The 25495-nt window shown below is 42.2% G+C and overlaps 1 protein-coding gene across 3 annotated transcripts in view; it reads right to left on the bottom strand.

Moving 5' to 3' along the window:
* The window catches only part of LDLRAD4 (low density lipoprotein receptor class A domain containing 4), a 439787-nt gene that overhangs the window by 381399 nt on the left and 32893 nt on the right, over nucleotides 1-25495 (bottom strand). The gene's annotated exons all lie outside the window — the stretch shown is intronic.

Below are 25495 nucleotides of genomic sequence, written 5' to 3'. Positions count from 1 at the left end.
GAAGTCTGTGTTATCATCCAAAAACTGTTTTATGTATGGCCATTGTAAATAAGGTAATTGACACTATCTGCACTGTATTTGCATTTCAGTTCCCACTGATCTCACTGTTTGCCATTCCCCATCCCATGCCCACTATCTGTGTGTGTGTGCGCGCACATGCGCATGTGCGCACAAATATATACACACAGACAAACACGCACACATGGAGCTCAGGATAATGCTTCATGTATCTGATGGTGGGCTGTAGTCCACAAAAGCTTATGCCATAATACATTTTTAGAATTAACATGCCACAAGACTCTTTGTTGATATAACATGAAGCAAGTCAACTGGAGGGAGGTGATAACCTTATCATCTCAAGCAGGTGATGACCTCTCTCAAAGCACTTTGGATGAATACACAGTAAAGGGTACAACTACTCTCTAAGATATAAGAGCAGTGCTCTGTGAGACCAGAAGGGATGGGACTTCTAAAGGGTTGCTGCTGAAGAAGCTCCTTTGTAAATGAGCAGTGACAATGCAGAGAATTCAAAACACACAGCAGGAGAATTGAGGGAGAGAATGGAGAGAAATGGGAATTTATGCCAAAGTGGTATGAGTGGCACAGACAGATAAGCATTGTTTTAGCAACCAGGATTATGCTGTGTGCAACTCAGTTTAGGGACCATCACCTAATTTGGTGCTTCAAGTGGACAAACAAGGTTGGTCCTGGCTAGAGTTGACTCCTCACACCAAGAACCCCTTCTCACTGTTTCTCTGGCTAAACCAGGTAAGATTGTGCGAGTTTTGAGCTTGTCAAGGACAAGTACACTACTAATTCCAAGGAGATTGTCATCACTTGCATGTTGGCACAGAAGCCTTCATGTACTGCATGTACTTTACTTCCAGATCACAGTGTTCACACAACCTGAGAAGGCTAAGGAGGAGTGGGAGGGTCAGACCTTTACAGGCAGCCCTCACAATACTCTGGAATGTACACAGAACCCTAATACAACTAGCTGACGAATCTTGACACAGCTGTTGATTCCCATTTTGACCAGCAGCCATTGCAAATAATAACTGTAACCATCAAACCTAGTGTTAGCACTGTGAGTATCCCAGTCTGAAAGCCCACTGAAGCCTGTCTGATGGATACTGGTCAGCCTTGGTCAAATCACAAGTCTAAACAATTTTATATTTGTTGCTACAATAACAACTTACTTCATTTCTATACTGTCCCATAGCTGAAGCTCTCTGGGCAGCTTACAACAATTCATAAAAAATACACCAGCATTACAAAAATAATGTGATAAAAAGAGTCTAAAAAATTTTAACACAAAGAAGTAAAACAATATAAGCAGGTAAAAACCATTTAAGTAGAAAATATTTTCCCTAATTGATCTGTTCAAATCAGCAGACATAGATGCCTCATCATATGCCATTAAATGCCTGGGAGTAGAGGGCGGTCTTTACCTGGTGCCAAAAAGATGACAGTGTTGGTGCTAGGCGAGCTTCAGTGGGGAGCTAATTCCAGAGGGAGGGCACCACTGAGAAGGCCCTCTCCCTTGTTGCCACCTTCCAAGCCACCTTCCTTGGAGGTGGCACTCAGAGGAAGGCCTGAGATGTTGATCATAGTGTCCAGGTATGTTCAGGTTGGGAGAGGCTTTTCATTAGGTATTGCAGTCCCAAACCATGTAAGGCTTTATAGGTTAAAACCAGCACCTTGAATCGGGCTTGGAAACATACAGGCAGCCAATGCAAGTGGGCCAGGATTGGTCTTATATGCTCAGACCTTCTGGTCCCAGTTACTAATCTGGCTGCTGCATTTTGCATAAGCTGCAGTTTCTGAACAGTCTTTACGGGCAGCTCCCACGTAGAGTAATTAAACGTATTTGTAAAACACCTTGAACCCTGGGACTGCTACAGCACAGCAGCTTTCCCCAATTGCTGGCTAGGGAATGCTGGGAGTTGTAATCCAACACATCTGGGAGGCACCAGGTTGGGGAAGGCTGTACTGCAGAAATGACATCTCGTCATTTCATGTCACGAGGAGAAAAGCTGTCTTCTTTCTATCCCAAAGAGCTTTAAGATTTGCAATCTTATGTATGATTAGACAAAAAAAAAGACCAACTCCCAGCACTCCCCAGCCAGCACTACTGGCTGTGGAATCCTGTGAATTTTAGGACTTTTTTCTGTCTGAACATGCATAGGATTGCGTCTTTAACTTCAAAACATGAAAATGCCATTTTCTCCTGGATGCTTGCAGAACTGTCTTTATTGCACCACAATTTAAACAATCCAGGAATGTACACACACATTGGCCACATCCCCTCTCCTACCCAGGGGTAAACTGACAATGCCATGAGCTGGATCCAAGCATTTCCTCCAGACCTCCCTTCCCTGAACATTAATTTTTATTTTATCAGCACGTAGGAAGTTGGAACTATATCACATTTATTCACTAATCTACTAACTAAGTTCAGCTTATTAGCAATTCAAGGCATGTCATTTTAGGACTGATTCTTTTACATGTTTATATAAATGTTATAGTACTTAAGAAGATAAAAGGCAATTGCTATCAGCAGGTGTAAGAGTTTGGGGCCAATGCTCCAAGAATTATTTATCCACCCCTAGAAAAGCCCCATGCAAACCAATGGGTTGAGGACTTCCTCACAGATAAACGTCACATACAGAGATTCCATTTTTCTCATGGTTTTGAAAAAATCTGCCAATAATAAAATAGATCTTTTAAAAGGTCAATTAGGGATGTGGTATGCACCAATTTTCATCCTCCAGCTAAATATGAACATGCTTTCATGCCTTGTGAAATAGTAAATATGGATCCTCCCCCTTGAAGTTATTTCACCATGACGGTGCCTCTGTTTATCTTTAAAGGATGGAAACTAACAAAAACAGGGCATAGAAAACAGTCAAAATAAAAGTTCTACGCTCATGAAGACCTGGGGTAGTAGTTGTGCACATACAACCAAAATACAATTTCTGATAAGGAATACAGGAAGAAATCATTCATGCTATTTTAAAACTTTCAGTCACAAAAAACAGTCTCTTGCTGATGTGTCTGTACAGTAAGAACTACTGCATTTTTGGAAAAATAGTTCCATAAATAGCATGGAATTTCTTTTTACAATATAAAAGCAAAAAACACCTCAAATGTAATGAATAAAATATTGCAAGTACAGTCAGTGTTGCCAGTTATAATTTGTCATGAATCTGCCTTGTTTAGGAGCCTTTCAGACCTGATGCTGAAGTTACATGAATGTCATCTTATTTTTTTGATGAAGGAATTTCCGCCAACATCTTGACTGCACAAAAGTCCAAAATAATCTGCAATTGGGCAAAGTTTCTGGAGTGATTTATTTTGAAGTCTGATTCTTAACCCAATATTGTACATGTTGTCAATTTATTTATGATCTTTGGATAGGTACACTTTGGGCTAGCATAGAAGAATTTCACATCAAAGTACTAATGTTTGTTGTCATGTTTAGTAGTTAATATATACACAAAATGTGTGAATTTATTATTGAATAAATTATTATTGAATATTCTGCCAGCGGGGACTACCTGCACACAATGCATCCTTCAGTGCTGCCACTGGAGAACCCTCTTGCTGTCATCCCCAAGTGGCCATACTAAAGTTGCACATATCACAGCTACCGGTCAGCTATAGAGCCAAAGTTGCTAATTTTTGCCACTGTAGGGCCATTTATAGGAACAAGGTTCATTAGCAGGGCCACTTAGTCAGATAGCTCCCTCTGGAGGTCATTTTGTCCTCTAGAAAAACAAACCTTTGTGTATGTGGCAGGCAACACTCACAATACTTTGTGTGAGGGGTTATTGTCATCCATCCTACACTTATTTCTCCTAAGAAAGGATACTTTCGTAGTATCTAGACAGTTCTAGACAGAAATTATGGAGATGACCTAGTATGGTAGTTTAGCCATGTCTTTTTGTCCACACTCCCAGAAGTCCAGCAAGACATTCTTACGCTGAAATTGCTAACAGGCAGGAAACTAATACAAAAGAAAAATTCAGCAAAATGTCATGGCTCCATTAAAATAGCTCTTTATTTGATGCTGTGCAGCCTTTCCTCCTTCTGGTTGGTTTCATTATATTAAGAGGCAGAGTGTTCTGTAAACAGATTTGCTTAGTTTCCATGCAAGTTGGCAAATTTCCATTAGGAACCAATTTGAATCAGAAAAAAAAGGAAAGCCAAATCCCCTGACCCATTCAAACATTCATTCTACACAATACATTTCTTATTTGAAACACAGAGTAACACACTAGCAGAAAATACATTAAGTCATTGGGGATCATATCCAAGTATTAACTAAAGGTGGTTTCCCCCAGCTTGGCACACTCCAGATGGATTGGATGACAACTCCCATCATTCACCATCAGCATAGCCATTGCTGCCTGGGGATTGTGGGAGTTGTAGTCCAACACATCTGGAGGGCACCGGCTTGGGGAAGGCTGCTTAAGCTTCTCCCCACACCCCAAGAAAGTTCAACTGATTAAGATGTAAAGAATGTTTGAATGTATGGCTATCAGTTAAATGCTTGTAATAACTGGAGTTCACAGTTATTCGTAATTGATTTGCTTTTAATACATTTCAGTTTAAGCCATTCTCATGAAAATACTTCCAAACTCCATTTCTCCCCTCCTAGCAGGCTGCTGAGGAACAGAGAGAAAAGGGAGTGGCAGAGAGAGAGATAAAAAAAAACATTTTTGCCCCTGGTCCCACCCACTGCTGGCTTCAGCTCTGCCCACCATCAGCATGCAGCCCACAGATTACCCCAAGGGGCTGCAACACTCAAACAAAATAAGATTCCCCACCTTTGCTTTATAACTAGAAGGTGGTAAGGAACCAACATTACTCAAGCTTCAGAGCAATGCCTTTGTTGGACATTGCAAATTAAGGAATGTGTGAATGCTTGTTTGCTTTTTAAAAGAGGAAAGCACACCAAAGGTATTTGTCCCCACACCCTGATGGAAGTCATGGATACAGGACAGGGGATCAAATATGGGCCACAATGTATGAATAAAAGTCTTAGCTGCAACGAACTCAACCACCACCCCTTCAGTGTGGGCACCTATCTACCAAGGCAAGAACCAGGGATTCATTTCCCACCCTGGTCTCAAAATGGATGACAACGACCCTTGGTCCAAGTATCAGGGACAACTGGCCAGAGCCAGCTCACTGCTTATCTAGTTGCTCTCCTGCAAAAAAGCAAGGCATGCCTCGAGTTTCCATGCCGCTTCCTCTGAACTGCAAGAATACACCCTCACCCCCACAACACACCCACACAGGCATGAGGGGGAATGCAACTGTATGTATAGAAGCCATTGTCTGTTAAAATTTGGCTTCCTACAGGGTAAGCTGAACAATGGTACGGGCAAACAAGATTAGGAATTCTTGCAGTTTGTTGGCTGATTTGCTTGAGCTTTGAAGGCTGGGAAAATGGCACTTTGGGATTGATATAAACTGCTCTAATCATGTATGAATCTCCCACCCCACATCTAGTTTAGCCTTAAGAATCACAACTTTAAACACAAAGTGATAAATAGCAACAAGCCACTAGAACCCCTTTTATTTATTTGCAGTCTTCTATACAGAATTCTATGCGTAGTGCTGGTGTGAAAGTTCAACACATTCACATAATAAACTTAACAAGTAGATCATCTCTAAGACCAATGGCAAGAAGGGAAGGAAAATCTGTGAACAGGAGGAAAGAAGGGGTGTGTGGGGGAGACACACATTATGGATCAGAAAAATAAGATAAAAATTAATAAATATCTAAATATATTGGAACAGAATGCTTTGTCTATGGAATATTTCAAGTGTTCCTTTTCACCACAGTGTTAAAGGAAAAGTTGCTATTAAATGGTTTAAGTGAGTTTAGAAAAGAGTTTAAGTGAGGTTTTTTTTTAAATTTCAAAACAAATGCTTTGTTTTTTTCTATATGCAGTATAAACTTGGCAGAATTAATACTATAATTTTCCTTTACATGAGTTCTAATGCATCTTGATCCATCCACATTAGGAAGAATGAAATTTTAAATAGACTGGTACATATAAGATATGGCTATAGGGACATGATACTCAATATTATAAAAATTAAATAATTAAAAAATAAGGAGTATTTGCTTGCACTAAAAAGAAAAAAAATACTACTGAAAAGAAAAGGTAATCTTTTGGAGAGATGAAAAAAGTATTTTTGAATTGTTAATATTCTAATTAACACCCAAGATTCATTTAGATGTTTTGTTCTCTATCAGAATCAGGTGATTTCCACATTTTTCCAAAAGCCTTTCACACACCAAAATGAGAGACACAAAATAATTGTACCAATTCACTTAATTAACCCACACGCAGAGAAATAGCAGATGAGCTCAACTTGCAAAGCCAATCTATGAAGGTGCTTTGAATTGCTTACTCCCAGCTGGCTAGATCATGGTTGCGTTCCCACAACAATGGAAGGAGAAGCTAATAGAGGAGTACCGGATTTTTTAACAGGAATCAGCTTTGATGTGAGCAGGGCTCCATGAGTGGGTTCTCCGCAGCAGTAAAAATCACTTCACAGAATATACTTCTTGGTAAGGGTGGGGGTTGGAGTGAACATCATCTGACTAGCAGGGGCTGCTCAACCAATAAGAGAGGCTTCCCTCCTTTCTCCTTTCCCGAAAGTGCAAATGCACCTGCATTTCAGGAGCAAACCTCATTGAGCACAATGGGAGTTACTTCCGAGTAGACACACATATGCTTATGCTGGGAAAGGGGGCGAACACAAAGATGAAAAACAGCCCCCATTTTAACTCATAGGATCTCTATAACAAAGGGTGGAAGTAGTTTCTTCCTAATGCAATAAACCAAACAAAGGAGAATTGGAGCCTTGATATTGAGCTTTACTGCAACTAGGGAATTGGGCTTCAAACTGTGCCATGTCAATTGAGGGGGATCTCTGTAAATTCTGTGGGCATTCAGAGGGCAAGCCTCGTTGACTGCAATGGGAGTTACTCTGAGGAGACATTAATGGGTTTGTTGTGGGAAAGAGAGCAAGAAGCACAAAGACAGAAACCAGCCCCCATTTTAACCCACAAGATCTCTATAATGAAGGGAACCCTTCATGAAGGGTTGAAGTAGTTTCTTCCTAAGGCAATAAACCAAACAAAAGAGAATTGGAGCCTCAAGATAACACTGTGCCATGTCAACTGAGGGGGATCTCTGTAACTTCTGTGGACATTCAGAGGGCAAACCTCATTCAGCACAATGGGACGAAACACCCCTTGACCGGGGTCATGGTGAAAGGCACACCCCTGGGCAGGGCTAGCATACCCAATGTCAACGTGGGGGTTGGCCACACAGCAACTATACTGGGGAGAACGGGACTTGAGGAAAAGAATTGGACTTTAAGCAGTCTCAGGAAATCCAATTTTTCTCTGAGAAGCTCCGGGGTGGCTGCTGGATGGCCACGTCGTCATGTATCCCTAATGACCGCAACACGCAGCCAGCTTAGAGTAAGTCGCTGGTGGAAACATTCCCAGGTTTCATCAATTACCACTCATATCACCACAAGTCCCAGAAATTGTGGGAGCTTTAATCATGGAAAACTTTTAAAAAAGGAGGGGCAGAGACTAGGCAAGAGAAATAGGAAAGGGCATACATAATGTACTGACATTCAGCAGGTACATCCCACAGGGGCAATCTACTCAATTTCCTTGTTCACAATCAACATTAGTTTTTAAGTCATGGCAGAACAGGAGAGCATCCACCAAGAAATGAGGCGTACTAAAAACTTGCCAATGCTTTAATGTTAATGAGGAAATGTTTTGTACATGTAGTTTCTGCTAATCCCTATTAATATATGTAGAGTATCAAGGCACACAGGGAGCTCTGTCTTAAAGCATAAGGACGATGGAAGAAATATACTGGCCATGCATGCATGCTGTCATTCTGAATTACAGACAAGATGACAAGCTAAAGACCCAGCCCGTGGTCTCATCACTCAGTCATCCATCCAATCCCATCAATTGAGCAAGACAGTAACACATGTCCCCTCTAGCTTAAATGACAGCAAAACCGTGGGTTGTAATCATAGGTCATCTTAAAAGAGCACTTGTCATTAAAGATGGCTTAGTTTGGAAACATTATGTTTATCAAGAATTACTCTAGTTTATGCTAGAGTAGTTCTTGCTGGCTGGGGAATGCTGGGAGTTGTAGGACTTTTTTCTGTCTAATATGCTTAGGATTGCACTCTTAGAAAACCAAGGATGTTAAGCATTAGAATTCGATAGGTAATAGTGGAAATGCAGAATTAATCAAGGACAAAGTTTTAAAGATTTCCATATTCCTAATGTGGGGATGGTTTCAAACAAGTGATCCCCAACATACAATCTGAAGATGCAGACTCCTGTAAGGCCTATACTGTGCAGCTTCTGTTCCTACAATGCAGGCAGACATATAGTGTGCAAGAGATATATATATATATATTTTTGTCAGAACATATCAATCATCCTGACAGTCACAAGGTGCTCATTACAAGCTACACATGTATGCATCAAAATCCTTCAGAAGTCAAAGTTTATTAAGCTCCTACATAATAAAAATTAAATCTTTGCTCCTATAATAATTGTCTTTGCCATTCCTTCGCTTTTCCTAGGCTTGCTTTGTGTGTGTGAGAGCGTGTGCATGTATATTTTAGATAGGTGTCCTTGTTGTGCACCTAGAATATGCAGTTTTATATGTTTTTGAGAGCTAAAGCTGAAGTCTTCCCATGACACATAAACTGCTAGATTAGAATGCAAACGGTGGAAGACTTGTAAGAAACATAACCAAACACATTCAGTCTTAGTATGCGGCAATGATGGTGGTGAAGAAATCATACTTTTCTGCCACCATTGCACCTATTCAACATTGGATTGGTTCACATGATCAAACAGCCCACCGTGACTTATTTAAGTGATGCGTCCCAGTAGTCATTTTGAATATTCAAGCTGTGATCATGGTTTGTTGTGTCATCCGAAACTGGGGACTGGCTGTTTACTTTTAACCTTCACATAACCCTAAAACAGGCTATGGGTTCTGAGAGGGTTGTTTCACCCTCACATTACTCATGGTCCCTTGGTTCAGATGGCAAAACAAAACGTGGCTTGAATATTGACGATGGCACCTGTAGGCACTGTGGCTCACCACGGCTTAAATAAGCCACAACAAGCTGCAGTGATCATGCAAACCCGGTCACTGTCTAGCAGAACTCTTTCGGATGGTGAAGAGTCTTCTTGGTGTAGGCTCTGGTATGTAAGAGTCGGAACACTCAAAGCCTTGCTGTGACCAATTTGCTGTACATTTTGCAGATAAAGTTACTTGCTGTCAGGAGCGCCTTGGCAGCCTCTCTCAATAGATTCCAATAGCCAACTCAAGACACAGACAAAAGGATATCTTTTCAAAGCTTTAATCCTTTTACAACTTAATGACTCTTTCAGATGCTAATCACCAGAGACTAAAGCAAGGAACAGCAGAGTGGCCTAAGCTTCAAGTAGGCAGTTGATCCCTATTTGAAAGAGAGTCACTTGAAGACCCAGAACTTATGGGCTAGGGAGAGATCCTTCCCTTTTCCCTTGGGTCCATGGGAGGCGGCCGTTGCTTGCGCGCCAGACGGGCGCTACGCCTCCTTTCCATGCCCTCCATCGCTCGTCGCTCTTTGTGTCTGCATCGAGCATCTAAGAAGCCTCCCTCCTGCACTCCCTCACTACCGGGGTCACTATCTCAGGAATGATGGCAGGAGGAATCTCTGCCAGGTGCTGAGCCTGTGAGGGATGAGCTGGCTCCTCTCCCACGGATTGCTGTTCCTCCTCAGAATCCGAACTGCTCTGAGGCTCTCTGGGCTCAGTTTCCACCCTGACACTCGCATCTTTTCCAACTTAGATACTTTAACGAAGTCCAATATGGATACAGTACATTCTAGTCATGTTGTTAATGATATTTTTCAACTTGTATATCCTGAAGGCACGGACAAACAACTTGGAGGTTTGAGGCTTCCCACATGTTGTCAGGAATGATTCTGAGCGTGTGGAGATAGCAGCTCAGATTCGGATTGGGAACAGCCAGAACTGGTGGAGGTTTCCTCCCGAGTGAGCTCAGCTATGGATAGGTGTTCTTCTCAGGAACTTGGATTGCAGATGGCTCAACCTGAAGGCTCTCCCCATTCCTCCCCCGTGAGAACCCTGATCACGAAGGAGGAGGAGAGTGCGGGGTGTAACCTGAGGTATGCTAGAGTCTGGCTCAGAGCGAAATGGGAAAAGTTAGAGGCGGAGCTCAGACGTTCCACCTCGTTGGCTATGTGTGATAGCTTACGTGGGGGGCACAACTGTAAGGGAGGGGATCCCCCCTAAGTTATTCTGGCTGGCAAGTTCTTGTTCAAACTGCTGGCAACGTCTCTGATTCCCCCACTTGGCTCCTCTACTGATATTCGTAATTATGTGGAGTGGCTGTTTTCTAGGGATGGACAAAAGTCCCTTACCTGGTCCCGCAGCTTGCTTCGCGGTGGGGGGGAGGTGCTCCGTCCCTTCCCCTGAAATTCTGGGCGGGGGGGAGGCGCCCCGTCCCTCCGGCCGCGAATCTCGTCTCCTGCCGGGACGCAAATAGCGGCGGCCATAGCCGCCGCCGTTTGCGTCCCTGCAGTCAGCTGTGATAGGCTACGTAAATGTTTACGTAGCCTATCACGGCTGACTTGGGGGGGGGGGGAAGCGCGTACGCAAATGGCGGCACTCATGAGCGCCGCCATTTGCATTCCTTATTTGGGCACGTGTAGTCTACGTAAACATTTACGTAGACTATGGCGAAAATAAGGGCGCTGCCATTTGCGTATGCGCTTTTTTTTCCCCCCAAAGTCAGCCGTGATAGGCTACGTAAACATTTACGTAGCCTGTCACGGTGTTTTTTGAAAATCTAGCCGTTGACAGGCTACATAATTCTTTACGTAGCCTATCACGTTTGTTGTTGTTGTTGTTGTTTTACTTGGAAATGGCAGCGGCGGCAGCCGGTCGGAAGACCGGCCACTGCCGCCGAACCGTCACCGAACCGCTGCCGGGAGCCGCCACCACCAGAGACATTCGACAAAGGTAAGTCCCATCCCGGGGGCAGGGGGGCAGACCATTTCTCCACCAATTTCGGGGGGCCGAATGCATTAGCATTCGGCCTCCCGGAGATTCGTGGAGAAATTCTCCAACATCCCTACTGCTTTCCTTTGTAGTCTGACAGACTCCAAGGATTTGCATTTGTAAGGAACCTGGTAGCTAACTAATAAAGTAGTGAGCCCGAAGCCTGGTGCTTTGGAGTGTGTGATCGCCCACAGAGAGAACCAAGGGACCTGACACATGTTTAGGGTGGCCACTTATGAATCATGTATATGTGTGTGTGCGTGTGTGTGTGCATGTGAGAGAGAGAGAGAGAGAGAGAGAGAGAGAGAATGGACATGTACGTACATGTATGTGTCTCTGGACAAACATGCTGTGGACTGCATGCTGGCAGTGGGGTAGCCCCACCTACTGCTGGCATGTGAGGCCAGATGTGCTTGCCCAGAGCCAATTCAGCCCTCAGACTTAAAAACACTGTATAACACTGTTATACATGGTTGCACATGTGAATCTGTCTAAATTTCCCTAGAATAGCTGTTCTTCAAACACTTTCCAGGCACCCCTAATTACAGTTGCATCTCCAAAAAGAAGTAGACTTGCATGACAATATGTTAGCACAGCACTCAAAATAAACGATTGTCAGAAAATGTATTTTAAAAAAATCACTGAGATAGTTCCTACATCTACAATTTTCCCATCATCCTGACAGAGAAATCTTTTGCTCAGCTCAGATGTAAGTTACAGCTTTTAAGCATATAAATGTTTTCCAAATAATTTCACCTCCAGTGAGATTACTATTTCAGTGTAATAATGTTAATATTTTCATCTAACAGATACTATGCATGATTATGCATTTACCACAAAGTGCATTTCTGGAATTATGCTTTTTCATATTGATCCTTTCCGCCCAATTTATTCTTCATGTTGAACATCCCCCTTTAAACACAGATCTACATGCAACAGCTGCTCTTTTGCCTTACTCAGTAGGGAGTCTCAAAACAAATTATCTGCATTGCTCTTCCAATGGGTAGGAGCTTTATCAAATAATGCAACACTTGCTAGTTCTCAGCTGTGTTTGGAACACAAATAGTATTGTCTTTTTTATCTCATGGGTAACTTCAGAAATATCAATAAAAAACACACATTTGTAGTGATAATAAATCTACACGCACTGAGCAGTATCCTATGCTGCCACTGCACTTGCACTAGTTCTGTTGCACTAGCGGAACGAACCACTGGTGCAATAGGAACTAGAGGCTCCTGAAATAAGCATGGAAATGAGCAGAAACAATTATTTCCTTCTGGGAGCACTGCTGACCTGCCCCATTCTGAAAATTAGCATTGCTGCTAATTTCCAATTGTTTCAGGAACTGCTTGTTCCTTTTGTGCGCGCAGTCTGTTCTGCTAGTGCGGGGTCAGTATAGGATACTGCCCTAAGTTTTAAACTTTCATGCCGAGGTCCTGATTCTGAACTGCGGCATTGCCATAGTAGCTCACATGGTCTGGCTTAAGGGTCCCAGATTCAGCGTATGACTGAGGCTACCATGCCAGGATTGGAGACTCTCAAAACTTACCCAAGCACAGCAACTGTTAATATGACAACCTAAGGACTACTGGACAATCCCAGAACCTAATCATTAGCTACTTTGCACTTGTATTTTGTGCAGCAACCGGTGCATGTTTTGTTTTGTTTCTTTAAAAAACCTGAACACAGATAGATGGCTGTGTCACTGTTGCTATAGCAGAAAACACGTTTGGCACTATAGCAGCTAAAAGTGATTTACAGTGTCAAGCTGTTGATGAAATGGATCACTTGTGCACAAAAATAAAGTGAAGACAGTATAAAGGTTTAAGAATCATGTAGGATTTAGCACATTATAAACTTGAAGGCCAGGACTTAAACAACTGCACAACTAGTGGATGCCACATGGCAAAATGCTTCTGAAATGTCTCCTGAGTTTCACAAGCGATTTGTGATAGGTTATGGACTTTGCAGTTTCAACAAATATAAACACAAACACACACACAGACTTCAAAAATCCTAATTCGGTATGCACAAAATCCAAAGGGTCAACCTAAAGTAGCCCTCTGGATTGCAAGAGAGAAACGTATGTCAAGACAACAATAGTTATTTACATAAAAAATGATTTAAAGAAAATGTAAATATGAAATGAATTGTGTTATGGCAAAATTCTCTGATGTATATGCACGTCCTGTTTTATGACACATTTGAGAAATAATCCGGAATAGAAGCAAAAAAACTACTAAGGCTGTGTTTCCATGACAATGGAAGGAGAAGCGAATGGAGGAGTACCAGATTTTTTTTTAATAGGAATCAGCTTTGCTGTGCGCAGGGCTCCACAAGCAGATTCTCTGCAGCAGCAAAAATCGCTTCACAGAACATACTTCCTGGTGGGGGTGGGGGTTGGAGTGTACATAATCAGACTGGCAGGGCCTGCTCAACCAATAACAGAGGTTTCCCCCCTCTCCTCCCCTGAAAGTCCAGAGGTACCTGCATTTCAGGAGCAAGTCTCATTGAGCACAATGGGAGTTACTTCCAAGTAGACACACATATGTTTGTGCTGGGAAAGGGGAGGGGGGAGAACACAAAGACGTAAACCAGCCCCCATTTTAGCCCACAGGACCTCATTGACCACAATGGGAGTTACTTCTGAGGAGACACTAATGTGTTTGTTGTGGGAAAGAGAGCAGTAAACATAAAGACAGAAACCAACCCCCAGTGTAACCTGCAGGATATCTATAACCAAGCTGTGAAGAACATACGTCCTAAGGCAATGAATCGGAGCCTCGAGATCGCACTTAATGCACTTACGGAATTAGGCTTTAGCGTGTGCCATTTCAATTGAGGGGGAATCTGTAAGTTCTCATGTGGGCATTCAAAGGCAAGCCTCATTCAGCATAATGGGCGTTAATTCTAGGGATGTATGAAACCCCTAACTTCCGTTCCAGGGCAGGTTCCGTGGAATGTGCAAGTCCCATTGAACACAAGTGTGCAAGTCCCATTGAACACAATGGAGGTTAATTCTGAGTAGACATGAATAGGATTACACTGTAGATACCCACTGAGTTCCATGGGAGAGTTAAGCACGTGCTTACAGTCTCTCCCACTGAAATCAGTGGGAACTGAAAGTATACTTAGGAGGTAAGTAAAAGACATTGCCACATGAAGGACTGATTAAGCTTGTCAGATTCAATGTTTACTTCAGGTCCTAACTTACTAACTCAAGATAATAAACTCAATTGCATTATGTGTGTGTGTGTGAGAGAGAGAGAAAGATATACACACTGCAATCGTATTACAGAACCAGTCTGGCAGTGTGATCAGAGTGTGATCTTCCCCCACCTGGTGTCCTCTGGATGTGTTGGACTGTAACTCCTATCATTCCTACCCAGCATGGGCTGGGAATGATGGGAGTTGCAGTCCAACACACCTGGAGGTCAAACTCCCACTTAGCCATTACACTTACTGGCTGACCTTTGGTCAGACACTATCTCCTCGCTTGTCATACCTCACAAGGTTGTTGGCAGGATAAAATGATGGGAGATTTTTCCTGAATACAGGTGCTGATGCCCTGAGTTCTGGAAGAAGGACAGGATAAAAATGTAATAAAAGTACAACATATAGCATTGTACTAAATTGTATGTGTCAATTAACATACAATTTCACCTAACACTTTTTCACCCAACAACGCATAATAGAGAGCCAGTGTGGAGTAGTGGCTAGAGTGTTGGACTGGGAGCCGGGAGATCCAGGTTCTAGTCCCCACTCAGCCATGGAAGCTCACTGGGTGACTTTGGGCCAGTCACAGACTCTCAGCCCAACCTACCTCACAGGGTTGTTGTGAGGATAAAATGGAGAGGAGGAGGATAATGTAAGCCGCCTTGGGTTCCTTGCAAGAGGCAAAAAGGCGGGATATAAATGAAATAAATAAATAAATAAATAAATAAATAGAACTATCCGAAATCTTGTCACATTTAGATTATCATAGTGCATTATACCTAAGGCTGCCTTTGAAAACAGTCCAGAAACTTCAGTTGCTCCAAAGCAGGACAGCAAGATTGTTAATTGGAACTGGACAGTATGATCATTTTACACTAGGATTTTGCCATTTTGACTTTCAGTCCATTTCAGGGCCCAATTCAAAGTGCTAATATTAACCTTTAAAGTCCTGAATAGTTTGTGGCAAGGTTGCCTGAAGAATTGTTTTCTTCCATATGTACCCAGACACTAAGATTACTTTCTGAGTCCCTTGTCCAGGTGCCCCACCAAATTAAGTGCTGTGGAGGGCTACTAGAGAGGGCCTTTTTAGTGGTGGCATCCTGGTTGTCGAATGCTCTCCCCAGAAAGGCTCACCTGCATTGTGGTCTTTTGGGCATCAGGTAAAGGACCTTTTAATCATCCCGGGCCTTTCAGTCTTAAAATAATTTAGTGCTTTTCAGATCTTTTGAACTAATGTTATTAGCTGTTGCTCTTTTTATTCTGTTTTTGTGCTGTTGCTGGCTTATTCTCTTTTAGGTTTTATATTTAGTCTTATTTATTTTTGTTTTAATTGTTACTGTAAACCACTCAGAGAACTATCATTATTGGGCAATATATAAATAATGTAAATAAATATTACACCTCTGAAAGCAGAAAAATCAGGTTGTACCTGTCTAAACCACATAAAAATCCTTTTTCTGAATAAAGGACTCGAAATGAAAGCTTGCAGAACTATTGCAGATGCCAAAGAGGGCACTGCATTATAAGGCAAAGAGGAATAACCTAGATATCACCATACAAATGAGCAAAACAAGAGATGACTCTTCAGAGGGTGCCCTTGAATTTCCCCCCTGATGGCAAAGAGACAGCCTCTTCACAAGCTGTGTCAAGTTCAACTTGTTATATGCTTTACTTTTCAGGTCAGTTCATGTTTTTCTATCAGTCATCTCCCCCCCCCCCTCCCCCCAATTGTCTCTAGTTGTATGTAGCAATTGTTCCTGGGAATAAGCTGATGAAGTGATAGCACAAAAAAGTTACAGAGAAGCCAAGAACACCAAAACATTGTTGCTTCCCATCCACCTCTCTTATGCCTTTCAACTTCTTCTTCAAAAGGCACTTTTTCTGTGAAGCATTTGGCGCAAGCCCCCAGTTCTTATGGCATAACATAACTCAATCTAAACATGTGCAACTGAAACAACAGCATATTGCTTCCGTATTACTCATATCTAAAGATGTGAAGGCCTGGGGGAAAAAATGGAAAATTTTGTAGAAAACCTTCTTTCCTGTTTTTTTTCCAAGGATGAAAAAGTCCCTGGAAAAAACTCTTCCCCCCCCCCCTAATTTTTCTCCCCACCTCCATTTTTCCTCCTCCCCTCCCCTTTGTTTCTTCAGTTATTTCCCTTTTCAAATTTTAAATTGTAAGTTTCTCAGGGCAGAGACCTATCCTTTTATACCCTGGAACAAAGTGCATCTTTGAGTCCACACAGCAGAACCAGCTCTTTCAAAGTGGTCACCCTGCACTTCCAGGATCAGCCTATTAAGAGAGGAATGTACTTACTCTCTCCACAGTTGTAACTAAAACAGTAAAGCGAAGAGATGGGTTATTTAAAGGGCAATATTTGTTTTAAAAGGCACAGAAATCCCACCTTTCTTCCATAAGGCAGGTTATGCCAATTAAAACTTCCCTGTAGGCAGAAATCAGCTGGGATACAGAGTACTTACCTTTTCCTTCTGCAGTGTGATTCTTCTAACATGACTATAAACATAATTTTTTTATTTTATTTATTATTATTTAATTTATTAATCGCCCATCTGGCTGGTCACCCAGCCACTCTGGGCAATGTACAACATACAATAAAACAATAAAATTCTACAATAAAAACATTTTCTAAAATACCCTAACCCACCCCAAATGCCTGCCTGAACACCCTCGTTTTTAATGCACGACGGAAGCTCATTAAATCAGCCATCATTACCTAAAGGTGAAGGGATAAAGCCCAGGCCAGGCAGTTCATGTTGTTATTATTTAAGAAAACCTATCCTGCACCCTTCAAATGTAAAAACATTGTTCAGGGTGGCTTAAAACAACTACAAAATCACCATGCAACTTAAACAGCCAAAAGATACAATAAAACTATTTCAGACCAGTGGGACTTTCTTCTGAAGTAACTATGCATAGGATTTCACTGTTGGCTGAATATTGCTGACATGTTTTATACTAGAGTTTTGCGCCCATTGTTCAGAGTCCTCTTTTATTTCTCTTTCTGAATGTATTACTTCAGACCAGTATTGTGTGTGGGTTTGGTTTTTTTAACGTATGCTATATATCCACTTTTCCTCTCACCCCTAATATGAATGCTTCTCCAATGCCATGTTGCCTTTCTGTGCTACTCTAGCTAAGTTGGTACACAACACAAATGAACATGAGTAATCCCCAATCTTTGAAGCACCAACATAAAACAATTGGGAGATGTGGATTCCACTCAGTTTTATTGTACTGCTAGTACAGAGTGCAGAACAGAACAATGGGGAGCTCAGAAACAGCAGGGAGGAATGGAAACACACTGAGAAAAACAGAATGACAAGTACCTACCTTGCACTCTATCTGAGTGCACAGACTATACAACTCAAAATGCTCACGTCTTCCAGTTTGTCATAGAACATTGTGCATGAATGGAAGCCCTGGTGCCTGCTGTTAAAAAGAAAGTTCGACTACTGAGCACATTAGGTTAGAAACAATGCACATAAAGTGAAGGTAGTGCAGAGAATGTAGCCAATGGGGGAAAATTGCATCAAGAATGAAGGAAGCCTTGAGCAAATATATTTGTAAAGTACTTCAAAACAATACTAAAAATAAAACTGATTTATTCACAGGAGTGGAAAAATGTGAACAAAAAGAATTGGTAGACCATACATACAGTTTGAAAGAAGAGGTTATTCACACCTTTCTGTGCTGCTGAATGCATCATCATGCAAAGCAATGAACAAGTTCAAGGAGACTCAATGAGAATTAGAGAGCTTGTTTACTGGTTTGCTGTCCTGGACTACAAATCCTTAACTTGCTTTAGACTCTGATTTCTTTTCTGAGGGGTTAACCAGTGTCTACTGAAAGTAATGAAAATGATGCTAACAATCCGAGTGTAAGTACTGACCAGGAGAGTTCAGTTAAAGCCTGATCCCAGGTGAAAAAAAGGCTAAAACCAACACTAGTTTATGCTTAATTCAGCTTTAGAATACTTTAAAGGTACAGAACAGGATCAAGTTTAGACCCAGGGCAAACAGAACTGGGCAGAGCTCAGTAGATACCCTAGGAGAGCCAGGCATCCTTCGTAGTTTGCTGCATAGACAGTTCAAGAGAGTACACACGTAAGCAAGGTTGGGTTAAGTGGGGGAGACACGGAGCTGAGACAGGGATGCAACAGCCCAACATGGTCTATGGCAGCCAGTGTACTGTCGAGTTTAGAGTTTTGCACTAGGACTCGGGAGACCAGGTTTCTAGTCCCCACTTGGCCATGAAGCTGATCAGTCGCTGACTCTCAGTCTAACCTACCTCACAGGGTTGTTGTGATGATAAAATGGAGAGGAGGAGTAAGGACTGTGTAAGCCACCTTGGGTTCCTTGAAAGAAAAAAAAACGGCGGGATATAAATCTAATAAGAATGATGATGGATGATGATGATGTGTCTATATTAGCAAGAATCTTTCTTCCTATCTCCTAGAAGGCCTCATGTAGCCATTCAGGATAGATGCTTGTGCGGTCACATGGAAATAGGACTATTTGCCTTAGTCCAGGGGTGAGCAACTTGTGACTCTCCAGATGTTTTGGCCTACAATTCCCATATTATTCACTACTGACTAGGTTGATTAGGGCTGATGGGAGTTGTAGTCAAAACCATCTGGAAGGCCACAACTTGCCTTAGCATATCAAACCCCTAGTAGGTGTAGTAGTAAACGAACAGTGTTTGTAGCAGCCTTCCCCAACATGGCACCTGTCGGATGTGTGGGCTACAGCTCCCAACATGCATATGATAGCTGAGGGATTATAGGAGTTGGTGTCCAAAATATATGAAAGGCACCAGATAGCGGAAACCTGGTTTATTATAGTAACTCAGGGCATGTGCAAAAGCAGAGCTTTAAAGGCCCTTCTTTACTTCTGGAGGATACTTCTAACTTTATGTATGTATCAGTGGAGGCTAGTGGCTCCAATCTCAGTGGGGCAGTGAATCCGCTCCAGGTTTCAATCAGAACTCTAAAGCATTCCACACCTTGGATAGCTCCTTTAGAGTTCTGATTGGTTCTGACTGAAACCCGAAGTGGATTCACTGCCCCATTGACATCAGAGCCACCAGCCACCACTGGTATGTATGTATGTATGTATGTATGTATTACATTTCTATACTGCTCAACAGTAGAAGCTTTCTGGATGGTTATTTTGTTCCATGTCCAGAAAAGTGACCATGTTTGCACCAGCTTGGCCATTACAGGTGCTAGGCAAAAGTGGATGGAGTTCAGAAATCCCTATCAACATCCAGTGCCTAGACACATAGCAATGGGTGTTGAAACTAATACATCCTAAAGTCCCCTGCCTGTGTTACACAAGAATTCTGGTCCACTTCAGATATAAAATTCCTCTACTAATAAACCCCAATTTAATCCAGAAATGAGCTCTTCCCTTGCTTCCTCATTGTATGCATTGGCTTTGATGCTTCGAACCTGGTCTGTTTAAGCTACAGTTCCCTGTTATGCCCAAAACAGGGAAATGTGTTTTAATGCCAGGTTACTAATTAGGGGTCCTTCTAGACAAAGTTTTTATTGTGCAATTGCCCTGCTTCGTTCACAGAATTTTATGGGGGCTTCACACATCATCATCTTCCATTTGCAACCCTCCTGTATTTTCTCATCACTTCTTCCATCTTCTAACTTTCTACAGTAAATCCATTAAGGAGGAAAAGACATAATAGCTGCACGGTGTATTTTTTGACTGGTATTATTAAGAGCTCTCCCATCCAGAAGCACCCAATAATACATCCATTTTGACAGGATGCAACATTTTTCTTAAACAGGTTAGTCCTGAGGCTCTTGAGTTGCAATAACTATTCAAAATGTTCTCTGATACTCTATCCAGACGAAGAGCTCATAAGGTATTGCAATACAAGGTTGGTAAGGAAGCAGTGTTATATTTTCAGCTGCTCCTACTAGGTGGCCATGTTCCCCAGGCTCAACAGGTTAACACAATAGGGCCCAAACAAAAATTTATTTAACTGAGAAGTAAATCCCATTGCGTACAATGGGAGTGTGTATAGAATCACAGCCTAAGTATTTTTTTACTTTAGAGTAGGTGTGGGGGGCCCAATTCAGGTCTTAAAAGCCCCCCAACCCCCTTGCTAGGTTCCCAATCTGGGTTGGGGGCCTGATCCTACTCTACAGTAAAAATGAACAAAAAAGCCCGTAGCTAATAGATACAGATTTAAAGTAATGTCTGCTTTGGCCCACATTCCTAAGAAAGTGTGTTTCATGTTTTCAGAATACTGGCTGTAAAATATTATTGTTGTAGTAGTAGACTAGAAAGTCTTATTTAAAAACTGTAGGAAAACATAATTTCATAACATTATATGGGAGAGGAGTACTGTAAAGCTTTTCCAAAATCTTTAAATAAGACAACAAAAGAGCAATATTGTGACGGCATGCTAACCGCAAGTCCAGCTGTGAACTTACATTCCACAGTTCAATCACACTTACTGCTATAAACTGTAGAAACAGGTTGATTAGAGACAAGCTGGTATCCAGCTGAGAATCAACAAATATTAGGCTGATATTTGCTAAAGATACAAAACTTGGTTAGATGTTTGTTTATTTGTTTGTTTATTAAATTTCTATACTGCCCAATACCTGAAGCTCTCTGGATAGTTCACAAAAATTAAAACCACAAGTACAGCATAAAAGCAATATTAAAGCATTAAAACTACAGTATTAAAGTACAACCAGCATAAAGCCTAGCAGCAATGCAGAGATTTAAAATACTGGAACAAATTTAAAACAGCAAAGCTAAGAGACTAGAATGTTAAAATTGCCAAAATCCTGAATGTTGAAGACCCTTCACTGAGATACGTGTTAGGGAGAAGGGAAGAGGTCTAATCATGGATCAGTAGTTAACACACACGTTAGCCTTTGCTGTAATGGGATGAAATTCAGCCATGATGCTGGGACATAGTGGGGTAACTACAGGGGACTAATGATTAATTGACAATAATGGTGATCATAATTTCAGATGCTGTGTAGGAGTTATTCTAACCATGTTCAGAAAAATGTGCAGTTTCTATATATTAAAATAGTTTTAGCTGCTCTGTTTCTCTCTTTTGTTAACTTAAAATTCTTAAAGTACAATATTGACTTCTACTGTTTCTATGACTAGGCCATCTGGAAGGATAAGGCAACATACACAGGAAACAAAAGAGCTGCCATAGCCATCATGCCACCAAAGGGTGTGTACATTCATTTAGTATCATGAGTTGAAGGTATCCAGGTGATTGCAGTTATGAACAATCCTGACCTCATTTGATTCTGTGATTCACTTACCCACTGGCAAAATTCCTACAGCTACATCTACATATAACTTCCACAACATTAAACTCCATTTTATTGTTCGCTTTTTTAAGGTGCATATCAGATTTACTTTATTATTACCACCATTTCACAGATGAACAGCGTGCAATGCTGTAGAAAGAAAAAAACAGGAGAATCCAAAGTCAAGCCGACATCATGGAACTGTCAATGGAGGGCGATTAGGATCACAATGCTGGAGGGGACTCAGAGGCCATCTAGTCTGTCCACCCCCCAGTTGAAGCCACCTTCCCCCGACACATCAAGCCATGCACAATATGTGCTTCAAGCAGCGAGCAGGTGTGCCATCAGAAGGTGCCTGCAGAAGACGTGGCTCCAGGTGAAGGCTCAAGCAAGTGAGCCAAGCTGCACGCTAAACAGGATCAGCCCTGGTTAGTACCTGGATTGGAGACCGCCTGGGAATCAGGCTTCCTGCATTGCACAGGGGTTGGACTTGATGGTCTTGCAGGCCCCTTCCAACCCTATGATTCTATGATAATAACTGCTAAGGAACCAGTTATTCTATGATAATAACTGGTAAGGCATTACATTACTGGAGCATATTTAAAGAGATGTTTTACTCACATAAATATCCCAAGATAACCTGAGATTTAGAGTTTGATAAAGACACATTTAGAGATCTCTAGTCCCCATCCATCTACTCTCATAAAGCTACAAGTAGAGGGCATAACTCTGAACAAATTTAACTCTGTAGAGTGGATTGACCCTAGAACAGCCTTCCCCACTCTGTAGCCCTCCAGATATTTTGGACTCCAACTCCCGTCTGCCCCAGCCAGCATGGCCAATGAGCAGGGATGCTGAGAGTTGTGATCCAAAAAATCTGGAGGGCAACAGGTTGCAGAAGGCTGCCCTAGAGTCTCTGACATGATGAACCAGAGCAGGTAGGAACTGCTTCCTGTCCTCAAATATGGTGATCAGAAAAATGATGACCATATGACAGCAAAATCAGTATGAGTGAAAGGCAGATGTCCCCAAAGCACTTCACAGTTGATGGACCAATCGGGTTTACTACGGATACATCGTTGTTAGATCAGGAATTTTTCATAGCAAATGCATAAAGCGTGAAGGGCAGATCATACTTTATGCCTTTGCTATGATGAACACTGATGTGTGCAGTACTGGTGTAATCATGACAGACATGATTGGCACAAAACATGAGCAGAATTTTTCAAAATTTGGAAGGGAAAGGGTCTGAGAGAGGTCCCTAAAGCTCAAGTGAAAGGGACCTTTGCTGTCATATGGGAAACAAGATTATGGCTAACTGTCATATTGTGTGGACAGGGGCAATGAGATGTGAGCATGTCACACCAGTTTTGAAATACCTGCGCTTGGTGCCACTGAGCTACTTGGCCCAATTCAAGGTGTTAGTACTAATGTAAAAAAAGGTAAAGGTGTCCCCAACCAGTCGTGTCCGACTCTAGGGTGCGGTGCTCATCCCCGTTTCTAAGCCGAAGAGCCAGCGCTGTCCGAAGACGCTTCCGTGGCCATGTGGCCAGCATGACTGAACACCGAGGTGCACGGAGCGCTGTTACCTTTCCCGCCGAGGCGGTACCCATTTATCTACTTGCAATTTCTTGCTTTCGAACTGCTAGGTTGGCAGGAGCTGGGACTGAAGACGGGAGCTCACTCCGTCACGCGGCACTCGGGTCTCGAACTGCTGTCCTGCCGACCTTCCGGTCTGCAGTTCAGCGTGTTAACCACTAAGCCACCGCGGCCATAGTAGTACTAGTGTACAATGCCCTAAACAGCTCAGGCCCCAGGTACTTGAAGGACCACCTTCCCCAATACCGACCAGCTCGGAATTAAAAATCCGCTGGAGAGGCCTTGCTCATGGTGTTCTTGAGAAATCTGGCCCATGGGGCTACTACAGATGGCAGAGCCTTTTCAGTGACAGAACCCCCGCTATGGAACTACCTTCCAGTAGATATTCAGCTGTCCCCCATGCTGTTGTCATGTAGGCGCCAGTTAAAGATCTATTTATTTGTGCAGACTTTGGGGGTAAAGGCAAGTGGTCTATTTGTTTTTTGATTGTGTTGATGGTTTTATTGCATTGTATTATATATTTGTGAATTTAGAGTCATGATTTTAATATTGTTTATGTGTTATGCATCTTATATATTTGTTAACCACCCTGGGCTCTTTGTAAAGGAGGGTGGGATATAAATCAAATACATTAATTAATTTAATACATTTTCCCAGCATACGAACAGTGGAAATGTCAGTGGAACCACCAGTAGCAGTGACTGGACAAGATAAGGCTCTTACCATGCTCCTGACTGAGAAGACAAACTACACTGCTTTTTTTAAAAAAAGTTCCACCATTTCCAGTGGTACAATGCAACAAGGTAAAATTTGTTAGTGTAAATAAGTGTGCTTTGTTTTAAGCCAAGGACCCACCTAAACTCATTTTGAAAGATAATTTCCTTCTCTCTGAGCATATATGTTGACTTTATCTGACGTTAATCTTATTTACCACCCAGAAATCTTATTTACCACTGCCCCCCCGGCCTCGCTCTGGCAAAATGTAAAAGAAAATTACATGACTGCTTTATAAGTGGGTCACTAATTTTTCATTAATGGTTAGGGCTGGCTCATAACAGAATTATTTTGCATATTAATGCAAGACAGAAAAATTATTCTGGGCAAAGAGAGAGTCCACACAGGGAAGATATCCTGCACATTTGTTTAGGAGTGTTTGTTGTTCAGTCGTTAAGTCGTGTCCGACTCTTCGTGACCCCATGAACCATAGCACACCAGGCCTTCCTGTCCTCCGCTCTCTCCCGGAGTGTGCTCAAGTTCATATTCATTGCGTTGGTGATGCTATCTAGCCATCTCATCCTCTGCCGTCCCCTTCTCCTTTTGCCTTCAGTCTTTCCCAGCATCAGGGACTTTGCCAGAGAGTTTTCTCTTCGCATTAGGTGGCCAAAATAGTTGAGCTTCAGCTTCAGTATCTGTCCTTCCAATGAGCACTCAGAGTTGATTTCCTTTAGGATGGACTGATTGGACCTCCTTGCAGTCCAGGGGACTCGTAAGAGTCTTGTCCAGCACCATGGTTCGAAAGCATCAATTCTTCGGTGCTCAGCCTTCCTTATAGTCCAGCTCTCGCAGCCATACGTTACTACTGGGAAAACCATAGCTTTGATTATACGAACCTTTGTTGGCAAGGTGATGTCTCTGCTTCTTACTATGCTGTCTAGGTTTGCCATAGCTTTCTCCCAAGGAGCAAGCGTCTTTTAATTTCAGGGCTACAGTCACCGTCTGCGGTGATCTTGGAGCTTTTGCACTCTCCACTTTCACCCTCAACAAGAGGTTATTTAGATCCTTTTCGCTTTCTGCCATTAGGGTGGTATCGTCTGCGTATCTGAGGAGTGTTTACCAAGGCCTTATTACAGGTTATTAAATAAACTATTATTGTGTTGTTAAAAAAAACCCCACAGGCATTATTTCATAGGCTTTAATTAATTATTCTGAATAAAACATTTGACCTACTACCAGAATTCAAAGTGGAGTGGATGCCATCCCACTTATTTTCAGGTGGATTTTCTACTTAGTTGTGATAGATGTAATTGAGCCCACCCCAACTTGAAATGAAACCATCCTATTTCCATTTCTCTTCCCCACTTCGAACACTGACTACTATGCTGTCTAGTAGATAAGCTTCCTTCCGTACACCCGGCCAAGCATCAACTCCATGATATACTCCAGGGATGGGAAACATGTGTCATCCAACAGAAGTGATTGGAC

The sequence above is a fragment of the Heloderma suspectum genome, chromosome 4 (assembly GCF_057233095.1).
Source record: "Heloderma suspectum isolate Gila_16-S chromosome 4, 16-S_ref, whole genome shotgun sequence".
NCBI lineage: Eukaryota > Metazoa > Chordata > Lepidosauria > Squamata > Helodermatidae > Heloderma > Heloderma suspectum.
The sequence above is the reverse complement of the archived record's forward strand: the minus strand, read 5'-3'. Positions and strand labels throughout refer to the sequence as shown.